The 12,687-nt window shown below is 34.0% G+C and overlaps 1 long non-coding RNA gene across 1 annotated transcript in view; it reads right to left on the bottom strand.

Moving 5' to 3' along the window:
* Positions 1–6,271: 6,271 nt before the first annotated feature.
* The window catches only part of LOC114938543 (uncharacterized), a 247,020-nt gene continuing 240,604 nt past the window's right edge, over positions 6,272–12,687 (bottom strand). The window contains exons 3-4 of the long non-coding RNA XR_014926240.1: positions 6,708–6,877; positions 6,272–6,335 (exon numbers count right to left, since the gene is read on the bottom strand). This is a non-coding gene — a long non-coding RNA (uncharacterized LOC114938543). The remainder of the gene's footprint in view (positions 6,336–6,707; positions 6,878–12,687) is intronic.

Consider the following 12,687-nt stretch of genomic DNA (forward strand, 5'->3'; position numbering starts at 1 on the left):
ATAATTCGATGAATTAAAATCACGTCATGACATAATAATTGCGGATTTTTATTGTGTCTCGCAATAAAAATTCGAAAATTAGTATATTTGTGGCGATATACTTTTAGTTCACCGAATTTTATTATACCTCAACAATTTGATTATACCTCGATAAACTAAAATATGAATACAATTTTCGATCGCACAAGTTCAAACAAATATTCCTGCCGGAGGATATTCCGTATATATTCGACGATGCATGCATATCCGAGTAATATGCCGCGAACTGTTACAGGGGGCAATCGCGACGCTTTGCTTGATTAATTTTAACGAAGGTAGGAACCAATCCATCGCGCTTCGACGGCGACGGTGTCGAGACCGATCGAAGATCGATGAACTACGAGCGGTCGCGTCCGTCCGGTTCGCCGAGATATAACAATTCCAGCTGTCAGTCGCATCCCTCACGCCCGAATGGATTCGACTTCCCAACCCACGGAATCGGGGGTGAGTCGGACACCGGCGGAGAGCGTATGTCAAAGACAAAACAAAAGGAGCAAGCGGAAAAGGGTCGGTCAATTTGCTGTCTCCTTCCCGCTTTCATTTCCCACCTCATCCTAGTTATACGTATCCCGCGAACGTTCTGTATAACTTGACCCTTCCGTAGTGATGCGGTTTCGGTGGTCCCTTAGAACCGATATCGTTGAACGATATCTACGTCCATACGAATAATTTATAATTTATTAATAATTTATATTCCCTTTGTTCGTTTTGCAAAGTTTATCGTGCTTCTCTCCGCGCAAGGGAAATATGATTTAAAAATCAAATGTTCTCCGCTTTCTCTCACCGTGGATAATAATTAAATAATAATAATGATATTTATCAGAAGCTGAGGAAATTGAAGAATAATCCAATTATTTTAGAGTAAAAGAAAAAAATGTGAAGAATTTCTTTCACGCTTTCTTTGGAGTTTTACTTTATTAATTTGAACGCTACGAGTTCTCTGAATATTCATCGCTGTCTCTCCCACGCAAGCAATCGCTCTCGAAATATTATCGCGACATTGCGAGTTCGGTATCGATGTTGGGCGACATTGCGGTTAAATATCTGCCAAACCCGAAGACACGACCCACCTAAATCCGCCACTTTTAATGAAACGTACTTGACGGGGGTGACAGGTATCGCGGAAATGTGCACCGTGGAAAGACTTCGGATATCGCGATTTATTAAAAGATACACACTCCTTGGCAAGTGGAACGACCCGACATTTCCAACCGATATGTCATCATCGAACCACTTACGATAACTTCCTTTCTTCCGTAATAAAAAGAAATCTGTTCGAAATTTGCAGAAGGACTCCGAGAGAAGTAAACTCTACATCTTTAGGAAAGGTCACTTTTATCGCGAATTATTTTTATTTTCGATCTCTTCAATCGTATCTGAAATCGTGCGCTTTCAGAAGGAATAACTTCTTTTTCCTTGAGAAGACCAACGGTTTCTCTAGGTATCGTGTTGCCGTGGTTAGTCCGAGGAAGGATCCTCCCCATTTGTCCCCGACGTCGCGTTCGTTATTTGTTCTATCTCCTTGGCGGAGAGACCTTCCTTTTCGTCTCTCGAACGAAGCCGTCGCCCGCAGCCGCTGCCGCAAATATTAATCCGCGAAGAAATTCGCCGCGAAGCGCCGACCTTGTCCTTTCTCGCTCTCTTCCTCTTTCTTCGTCCTTTGTTCCTTCGCTTCGCGAGCGTTTGTTCTCCTACCCCTCTCTGGATTGAACACACGCAATTTATGGCCCTGGTACCTTATCTTCTGCACGCTTTCGGGTAAAACGGTAAACATAGTGGCGTAAATAAATGAGGGTGCACCCGGAGCGCTCAGCATTTAATCCTTTATCTGGCCTATTTTTATTTTTTAATGCCATAAGGATATTGCTCGTGCAGCACTTTTATAAATTCTCCAATTTTTCCTTTATCGCCCATTTTAATTAAATATTTGATCTACATTTTTTTAAGGCTTTATTCAAAAAAGGAATTATTTGGTATCGCATCAAGAGAAATTTATGCCATGGGAGTTAGTTAATCAATTTCAATGAAAAATTAATTTTCTTTAAAATTCACCAACTATCTGCGTCTAACTCTTAATAGCTCGTTTAAATTTGTATTTCATATTTAATGCTCTGATATTTAATTTAAAAGCCTTAAATTTTTTATTAAAGTATCGCCACGATTTTTAATTGAGAATATAATGAAAAAGAATGTTTCATTTCCTTTTACAGATACTCTACGCGTGACATCATCATTTAGCGAAATTAAAGTCCATCTAATTGAATTCTACGATACTCTCGATGATGTTGAATGATGGAAGAAATAGTCTGAGGGACTTGAAAGCTTTCGCCGACGAAATTATAGAAATGCGTGGAATTTTACGAATGGGTCTCCCCGCGTATTCACGTCTCGTCCTTATCCAACGCGACTCTTATCTACCCATATCAATTAGGTTCTTCCCTCTGTTCGCCAACCGCCGCATTCCTCGAGCTTTTTTCATCGCCGCCTTTTTTGCTCGTTTTTCCGCCCGCCGACCATTCCGACCATTTGCCCTTCGACCTTCGAGCTATCGGCTCGTTTCCGGACGATTGGTTTTTTCTAAGAGAGAATATTTTTGGCGAGCCTGGCGTTCCATCCATCTACAGACGCGGTCGACACGCGACTCGTCCTCGCGTGATCGCGTTTACGGCCTTTTTTTCTTCAGCACTTTCGACGCGAATCGTCTTTTCGTCTCCGAGCCTCGATGCTCGGGAAATCGTAAAAAATCGGGGACGGTACAAGGCAGAAATATTTTAAGATACTTGTAAAGGATGTTGAATTTATAAATTCAGTGATGGGTGAGATATACATTTAAAATGTATCTCGATACAGATACAGATACACAAATTAAAATGCATGTAGATATAGATACTTTGAAATTATATTTTATCATAATAATGGTAATATGCACAAAATGTACTGAATAATCCTTTATTAATATTTTTATTTGTACTACGACTTTATTCGTTAGTTTTAACACGTGAAAAATGCCTCAAAGATATCGTCACTCAAACTTTAATCATGGTACTAAAATTTAACCAATGTTTAATAATCGCTCAACCGGTGTTGATGATGATATGTTGATAATTTGCAATCTTGATCTTTTAAAAATTTAAAGAATTCGACTATTAAAAAAAATATGTGAAAATGTATCTGCAAATGTATCTGAAGAAAGCAATTCAGATACCGCATGTTTTGTATCTAGATACAGATACTTCAATTTGAATATCTCTCAGACACACAAAATGTATCTAGATACTGTATCTGGATACATGTATAAATTTATATTTTTTTCGACGTTGAAAAATATATATACATAAAGTTTCCGATTTATATCCGAGCGATTGAAACTAGAATGGTTAAAAATTACTCTATATCGAGCGAGACGAAAATTTTTCGTCAAGAGCAACAGTGTTTCTATTTATCTACGTTTTCCATAGTGACGAACCATTCCATTATAATATGCATATTTAATCCCGATCCGCCTCTACATATTTAATCCTGTCAGAGAGACAAAATAGCACATTGTTTTATAAGAAGATAAAAAAAAATAAAACCCTAAATAAATAATATCGGTTGCGGTGATAGTTCTCCGGCGATCCTTCGAAATCCCGAAATTCGTGTCTCGCCCGCGAATAATCGTCGCGAATCCACATTCCGATGCGGGACGATACTCCCCACGTTTGTCGCAAAGTTTGGACGGTATCGGGGGATGAGTTATGGCTCGCGACTAGTCCGGATTATTCTATTACGGCCGACCCCACGTAAGACGGCGCTGTAACGCGACGTAATGTGGATTTTAAACGGCACGTTCGCTCCGCCAACACGTGCGGTTACGTCTCGACTTGGCACACAATCTCCTTGCAATTCGGGGATACTGCATCCCAACCCAGTTCACCACCCACTGTGAAATATTGGTTGGTGAACTTTGCGCGAAGCTGGCAAAGAGAAAGAAACGGGTGGTCGAAAAGTGGGAAAGGGGGAGCGAAAGTTTCGTATGCGTGTCGAAAATTTGAATAAACAGATGGTACGTGTCTGGTTTAAAAACGATCTCGTTTCGCGAAAGGAGGAGGAGAGAGAGAGAGAGAGAGAGGGTGGGAGGGTGGTTGACAGATCACGCCCGCCTCTGTAAAATTCTCCCGCGAACATCTGTGTCGTAATCTCTAATCTCTGTAACTTATATCGATATCGACGTAGTCCCGCAAATTTTCTCTCGCGAACTTTGATTTTGTTGTAGCTTGTATTTCGCTCAAGGAGAGATATTTTCATCGAAAATAGGGATGATTCTTTGTCTTAACGTGGCACATTTTCTAGCGTTTATCATTTTTCTTCTTTATGAAAATAAATTAAAAATAAATAGTTTCCAAATTTTCTTTCTTTCTTAATTGTCGCAATAACATCGCGTGTGGCTCTATTGGCTGAAAGGAATGGAGTGTAGATCGTGTTTTTAAAAATTGAGGAGCTGACTTAATATTCTTATTATTGTTTCGAAAATAAATTATTTGAATTTATTATAAAGCATTTTTCTAATGAGAACGAAATAAGTATTGTAAGAGTAAGATTGAATAATCGAGTGCGACAAGTAATCGGACATTATGTTCACTGTATATAAAATCATGATATAATGTAAGAAAAAAAATGCAAACATATTTATGGTTTGGTGAAAATACTTATTGATGTTCACTGTATATAAAATCATGCTATGATGTAAGAAAAAAAAATGCGAACATATTTATGGTTTGGTGAAAATACTTTTTGATTTATATGACATACGTCAAATGCGCGGAGCGCGAAATTTTCCTCTGCGCGCGTTTTACGAAGATTTATCCACTGCGTGCTCCGACAACAGGACGATAAGTTCTTCTACATCATTTCTCAGACATGACAATGACGAATAATACGCGCGAAAATCGCGACTCGCTAAAGATATTAAGCAAAAGTAATGATAACCGTTCATTGTACCTCGCAAAATATCGTGAATAATATATTTTGGATAACTCTTGCGCGAAACGACGTGAATTGAGAATTTTATCAAACGCAGTTAATTCAAAAAAATCTAATTAAATATTTTCTATTTACGTTTTTATATTTGATATTTTATTATGTATTTATCTCTTGTTCTAATATCTAAATTCGATGTAACACGCGTTGATCATTTCGTCTCGCAGTAATACACAGATATCCAGCAAAGATCTTTTGTACATACACGCAGTTGTTGCCTTCCTGTGTCTTTCTTTGGCTTTCGCGCAATAAATTCTTATGCCACGCGACTACGGTCGTAAAATTTTGTGTACGTTTTATTGCACCGATACACCACGGTACGTGGTTCTAGGTAACCGAGAGGGATCAACGATTGAAGAGAAAAATAGCAAGTTATTACGATACGCAGCTCATGTATTTTTTCATATAATGTGCGATATATATGTATATATATATATATATATATATATATCTATTTTAAAAATATATGTATTTTAAAAAACTCTCGTGTTATAAGAACGACACTTTTCGATGAAGGTATTATTTTTACAAAACCTTCCTTATTTTTCGGTAAAATTTTGTGACTGTATTATTTGGAGAATCAGCTGATTATCGAGGATAGTTGAATTTGCTGTCAATAACTATTGGAATATTCTATAAGAAATTAAGAGCTCTATTTCTTGCGAAAAGCGAAGTCTTGTTGCAATTCTCATTGCACATTTACAGCTGAACGTGGTCGTCTATTTCGCACCGGACGTTCGTATTAAATAAATAACGAGAACCATTGAATTAGACAGCCACGTATCGAAGAGACATATACGAGTAACGACATGATTAGATGAATCTGTATTTGTGATCCAAATTTGTGAAATGTGACTTCTTTATTCACGCAATTTAGCAATGATATTAAATTGTATATACAACTGTAGAAATCTCCTATTGAGTATTTTTATTACAAACTAGCTAATATTACTTATAATAAAATCTTAAAGTAAAATCTGAAAGTTTTTATATCTTTCTTTAATTTACACTTCAATTTATACTTGTATATGTATATACAATAATAATATGCTTTAATTATGTAGGTATATTAAAAACATTTATCAAAAGTCGACTTTAAGTAACTTTGATTTAATTTATTTATCTATCTATTTTGAAGCAACGAACTAATCTACAATTTATAATCTACAATCTATAATCTATACAATCTACAATTTATAAATCCGTTACCTCAAAATTAAATAAAAGTTTATCTCATTCACTGATACCGATGCACAACAGATGTCAAGCTACGTTGTCTGTAACATACAAATATAAGATCTAAATTATAGCAGAATTTGAATTAATTGTTATTTAAAAAAATTATTATTGAATACGGCGAATTTTATTTTCGGTGCGTAACAATTTAATAAACTATGTATAAATATATAATAAAATAATGTTATAAATTTAAAAAAATTTGTATAAATATATAATAAATAATGTTACAAATTAAAAAAATTTTTTAGTAAAAACTTTTATAAAATTTTTAGATAAATATTTATAATAATCTCTTAAAAATTTATATAATATCTCTCACAATCAGTTTCTTTTATTTAAATTGTTCAAATAAATAAATTGAATTAAATATAATTTATAAATAATTAATATACAAATAACGATGTACTCACCTTAGGGTTGCTCCACTGGTGCCTGATGCCTCCTTTAAGCCTCCTCCTCCTCTCAGAATATCAGGGAATCGTCAAAGTCCATTCATTAAAATACGCGCGATACTTTCAACGGAACTCCCGCACTCGCGTACGCGCAATACTTTTAACAGCACTCCCGAATGTCACGTTATCTGAAACATACAAATATCAAATCTAAATTATAACAGCGTTCAAATTAATTACTATTTCAAAAAATTATTATTGAAATTCGTGCTAAATTTTATAGCCTTTGTTACTCTAAAAGCTATTCACAATTTAAGCTGTCCATAACTGAAAGATTTTTTCAAATCAATTCAGTAGTTTTTTGTTACTCCGAACAATGGAATAAACAAACTTTACTCGTTTATACATGGCCCAGCATTGTACGAGAATTATTATACAATAAATGTTCGAAAAACGGCCACCATATCACTCCTATATACAAAAAAGCGCGTTTTTTGAATTAAGTATTTATTTAGTAGCAATCTACGGTTGGAACTATGCTGCAAAACTATAGTACTCGTCGAAAACTATAAAATTTTATTGTTCAAATTAAGAAAAATGTGAAATGATGTGCTAACTTTTCAGCCAAGTTAGCATATCGTGCCATTTTTCGAATTTAATCCAATGAATTTTATAGTTTTCGACGAGTTCTATAGTTCTAGAACATTTTTTATTAGTTCCAGCAATTAAAGCGATAATGAATTTTATCCACGCGTTTTTCGGATTAAATAATTGTCTAAAAAATTTTCAAAATATTTTCATGGGCTAAACTCTTTGTATCATCAATGTACATACATATTAGTATATATATAGATGACGTTATATCATATTGTGTTCATTTAAACACGTCGACTTCGAGTTTCGAGTCTTAACCTCGAGACGGGTCCAGCTGACGGTTTCTCACGGAACAATGCGAATTCATCCGACGGGTATTAGGGAATGCTAATTAATAATTCACATTACGATGCGCCCGATGTAACGCGTTGGCAAAAGCAGGGTCGCATCCTACAACACGACCATTGTTGAAAAGCCAGCAAGGGTGTTCTATGCCTCCGCAGTAACAAATTCTAATTTTGGTCCCCACAGCGACTAGCTAACCAATGTGAAATTCAAACGAATTAATTGCACCACGCGGGCCATTCCTTTGTTTTCGATCCTCTCTCATTCTCTCTCCATTTCTCTCTTCATCTCCGCGTTACACTTTAGCTATATATTGTACATTACCGAGCCGTTTATCTACAACATTGCCCGTATTTCGTACGATCTGCATTTTCGCACGACATGCTAAATATTGATAAATACCACGTGGTAAAATCCCACCGCTCGTCGGTGCTCGATATTCGACAGGCGACGCACAGATTAGCATGAGAGATAGAGGGTACTAATTAACGTTCTAATTGGCAGGCCATCGACCTGCTGTTAAAAATATTAAGATAATCAAAAATGCTTTAGAAATTTTCTCGAATATATTTTACGGAAATTAAAAACGACTTTTTATACGCATATCTTCCATAATTTGCCATATCTATATAATAAATAATATTAATATATTTAGAACGAACAAAATGTTAATTTGCGAATAATGGATATATAGTTATGATTATATTAAATAGAACATTGCACATACAATGTAGCTTTATCAGTAAAATAGCTTGGTGTCTAACATATATTAAACTGAACGCGTGAAGAATTAATTATAATTATGTTGTGAGATACTCCGCTGGTGAAATCAAATAGCGACTCTAAGAACGGATACAATTCCATACAAATTTTTAATGAAAAAAAAAAAAACAATTTACAATGCTTTATCATTCTTTTCTTCCGCCGTGGCATTATTGATGCAATAGTTTCCGCCGACGAAACAAATGCGCGTCAATTTATGATTCAATTTTCGAAGAATCTCAAACGCCCCACTTATTCCCAAGCGGGTTTTACACACGCTTGAATGCCGATTGGAATAGAATTTGACGAAGCTCTTAAAAATGATAAAAAACATTTCTTTTCTTATACTTAGATACTGTTTTCTCTCGATGAAAATTCCAATTATTTAAAACAGTATAAAGATGGTATGAAAAATTTAATATAGGTTCTACTAAAAATTAATATTCTTTAAAAAATGAAACTTATAATTTAAAACAGAAAAATTCTAGAATAGTTCTCTGTGTTTTTTATACGTTTATATATAAAATTAAAAGGAAGCATTAAACTTTTCATTTGAATATAAATTATAATACTTTTTCAAATGTAGTTTCAAAGAACTATTCGTTATAATTAATTATGTCTCTCAATATTAGAAAATATTTATATATACCTATATTAAATAAAATTTAAAAAAATTAAATAAATGATAGGTTGTCTTATTTGGAGCTATAATTAATATCTTCCTAATCATTGCTTCTAATTTAATAATAAAATTGCCTCTGTGAAATACTCAGTTCATTTTTGTAAAATTCAGTACATTATTTCATATAATAAATATGCTTAAAAATACAATATTTCAGCATTAAATATAAATGGAAAAATGCTAATTTTCTCACTGTTTGACGTCTATATGTAATTTTTTCTGCGAGTAAATCGTTTTAGTTTCTCGGGTCTATTTCGCGGCTCGCGGCGCGGCGTTTGTCTGCACCTATCGCGTCTTTCTTCCCTTACCGTCCGACCGTATAAGGCTGTTCTCTACTTGCCCGCTCTACTTGCTCCTCGCGTGACGACGGAATTAAGCCATTCGTTTCGTTTCTAAAGCAACCCGACCGGCAGGGAGCAAATCTTTGTCTGGCCGGGGATCAGAATTGCGCTCGCTCTAATTACATTAAAAATTCCTAAAATCTTAATCAAGAATTTCTCTTCGCGGGCCGCTCTCGAAGAAGATTTAAATCTAAAACAGTCAGTATAAATGGCATTCGCGTACGTGACACGTAAAATCTGATTATTTCGTGTGGAAAAAATCATAAAAAAATTTGTGATACGCATCTTAATCTTAAAGAGATCCTCCATGAGAATACAATTTTTTAATAGCAACGTCTTCCCTTTTGTTTTCCGATTCAATGCGTTTGTTACGATACTTTCGTCGCTTGATTGCATTTCAACGATGCCAATTTCGCAGCAAAATCATTGGTCTCGCTAGTTTTTGATTCGATCGCGTTACGTCGCAAATTTCATTTCGCTGAATATAAATTCGTCGAATTGATTCCGCCGGATGGTTGACGTGACACGCGCACCGTAGCTATTAGTACCCTGCAGTGACACGGAATTACATTTTAATTCGTTCAACGCATACATAACACGCGTGCTACATTGCGATCGATACGGCTAATAAAGTTCAATTCCGAATCTTTTCTCGATGCCTCTTATTTTTTTTTCTTTATCACTCGATTTCTACTTCTATTTCTCACTTGCCGGGAATTGGAATCGCCAAAATGCACAAGTTCCGATGAAGAAAGTGCAATAAACTGCTCGGATGCACAAGAAAATGGAGAACATCTTTATTTTACATAATTTTTCTTTATTAAAAACTCTATTAAAAGTTTGTTCTCTAAGTTTTCTGATAAAAATGAAAATTTTCGCTACAAGTTACACATCGTAATTTAATAAGCTTGCTTCCCCGCTATACAGATCAATTTAAATTAACTTTGTTTTAAATAACATCCCAATCTCGATTATTTTTAGCCTTTATATTCAAATATAATTATAACATAATAATTGCAACAATTTTAATTCTTTGTTCTCCATTAGGTTTCGACAATCCAGACAGTTTTCGATTGCCGCATACATTGTAAGGTATATACGCAAAAATTAGGAAAAAATTAATTGTCGCCGCTAATAATTAAAACATAAAAAGAACGATAAAGCGTGTTTAAAAATATCGAAATACGTTAATGATCCTCCGAGAGATAATAAAAAATATTATTTTTGGCCTTTATATCCAAATATAATTATAACATAATAATTGCAACAATTTTAATTCTTTGTTCTCCATTAGGTTTCGACAATCCAGACAGTTTTTGATTGCCGCATACATTGTAAGGTATGTACGCAAAAATTAGGAAAAAATTAATTGTCGCCGCTAATAATTAAAACATAAAAAGAACGATAAAGCGTGTTTAAAAATATCAAAATACGTTAATGTAATGATTCTCCGAGAGATAATAAAAAATATTATTTTTGGCCTTTATATCCAAATATAATTATAACATAATAATTGCAACAATTTTAATTTTTTGTTCTCCATTAGGTTTCGACAATCCAGACAGTTTTCGATTGCCGCATACATTGTAAGGTATATACGCAAAAATTAGGAAAAAATTAATTGTCGCCATTAATAATTAAAACATAAAAAGAATGATAAAGCGTGTTTAAAAATATCGAAATACGTTAATGAAATAATCCTCCAAGAGATAATAAAAAATATTAAAAAAACACGTGACATAAGGCGTACTTCACGAGTGGTTCTCTCTGCTATTTCATTCCTCCGCATCCGAATTTACAGAAAGGATTCGACGAAGAGAGAGGAAAGGAAATGATCTTCGCCGTCGATTTCTTGATCGTGCACATTCGTCCTGCGGCGCTAGGCCGACAGGATACAGATTGACGACGATGAAGGGAAGAAGAAACATGGACGGAATTGTACCGGGGCCAATTAGCTGAACGTGCGGCGAAGGGCATCGCGCATTTGTTCTCGTTACCGAGGATATTAAGTAATAAGAAAGAATAAGGATCTCCCCGTCTAGATATTGCCGCGTGCGATACGTGACTGCCGCGATTCCAACCGTGGCGAGTCGATCTGATGAACGGCGAACGGCCACCGCGCTAAACGAGAAATAATTGCCGCGGGAAAACTCCCGCAAGCCGGGGAAATTCGCTGTCACGCGACGACGACGGAGACGGTGACGTTTTGGCGAACAGACTTTGTCGTTTGAACTTTTTTTAGAGTCGATTTTTTCTGGCGCACATGTCGGGAAAACGAAACTTTGCGGAACCTTGCGTGCGTGAATCGGAATATAGCGACCCTCGAAGAGAAATTAAAGATTAAAAAGATATTTTTGAGAAATGTAATTAACGAGTGCAATTCTGATCCCCGGCCATATATATATATATATATATATATATATATGGCCATATATATATATATATGTCAAAATATATAAATGCATAACAGGTTTCATTGTGTCATTTTTGTAATAATTTTTATCATTTTTTCTTACCTTTAGAATTTAATTTGTAAAAGATGCTATATTTTTAATAAAGATATATTTATAATTTTAAGAAGAGTGTATTTTATTACTTTAAAATATAGCAATATATGTGTAATTTAATATAAAAAATAGCCTGAGTTGAATTTGTTCTTATTTTCAATTTTAATTTTCAACCTCTATTTTCTTCCTTATACCATATTTATAGATTCTAGTAGATTTGGATTAATGTATATCTAATGTATATAATGAATGTACATCAAGTTTTAACGTTATATCTAAGAATCAAATTTCTTCTTTATACTTCAAATAGGTATAGTAAACGAACAGATTTAAAAGTTTTTGGCATAATTATATAAATTAAATTATTTAAAAAGAGAATAATCAAACTATTGAAAATATTGAAGTAGATGTTAGATTAAAAATTGAGCTCAAAAGCAAGGAAGAACAATTTTGATTCGAGAGCGGGAAAAATTTTTTATATATAACAATATAAAATTATATAGAAATATACATATAATCGCAAAATTATATATAAAATATGTCCATACATAATTAGATAAAAGTGCTTTTTATATATAATTAATAAATAAGTATTTCTTCATATATATAAATATATATGTTTCATATATAATTTGACATGATTATATATGAACCCTTACAATTTATATATAAATTTATACAATTATGTATAAAAATAGACATATTTCACATATAATTTTACGATTATATGTATTATTATACAATTATTTATATATAAAAAATTTTTC

The sequence above is a fragment of the Nylanderia fulva genome, unplaced genomic scaffold (genome assembly GCF_048542155.1).
Source record: "Nylanderia fulva isolate GAGA-0341 unplaced genomic scaffold, ASM4854215v1 Scaffold8, whole genome shotgun sequence".
NCBI lineage: Eukaryota > Metazoa > Arthropoda > Insecta > Hymenoptera > Formicidae > Nylanderia > Nylanderia fulva.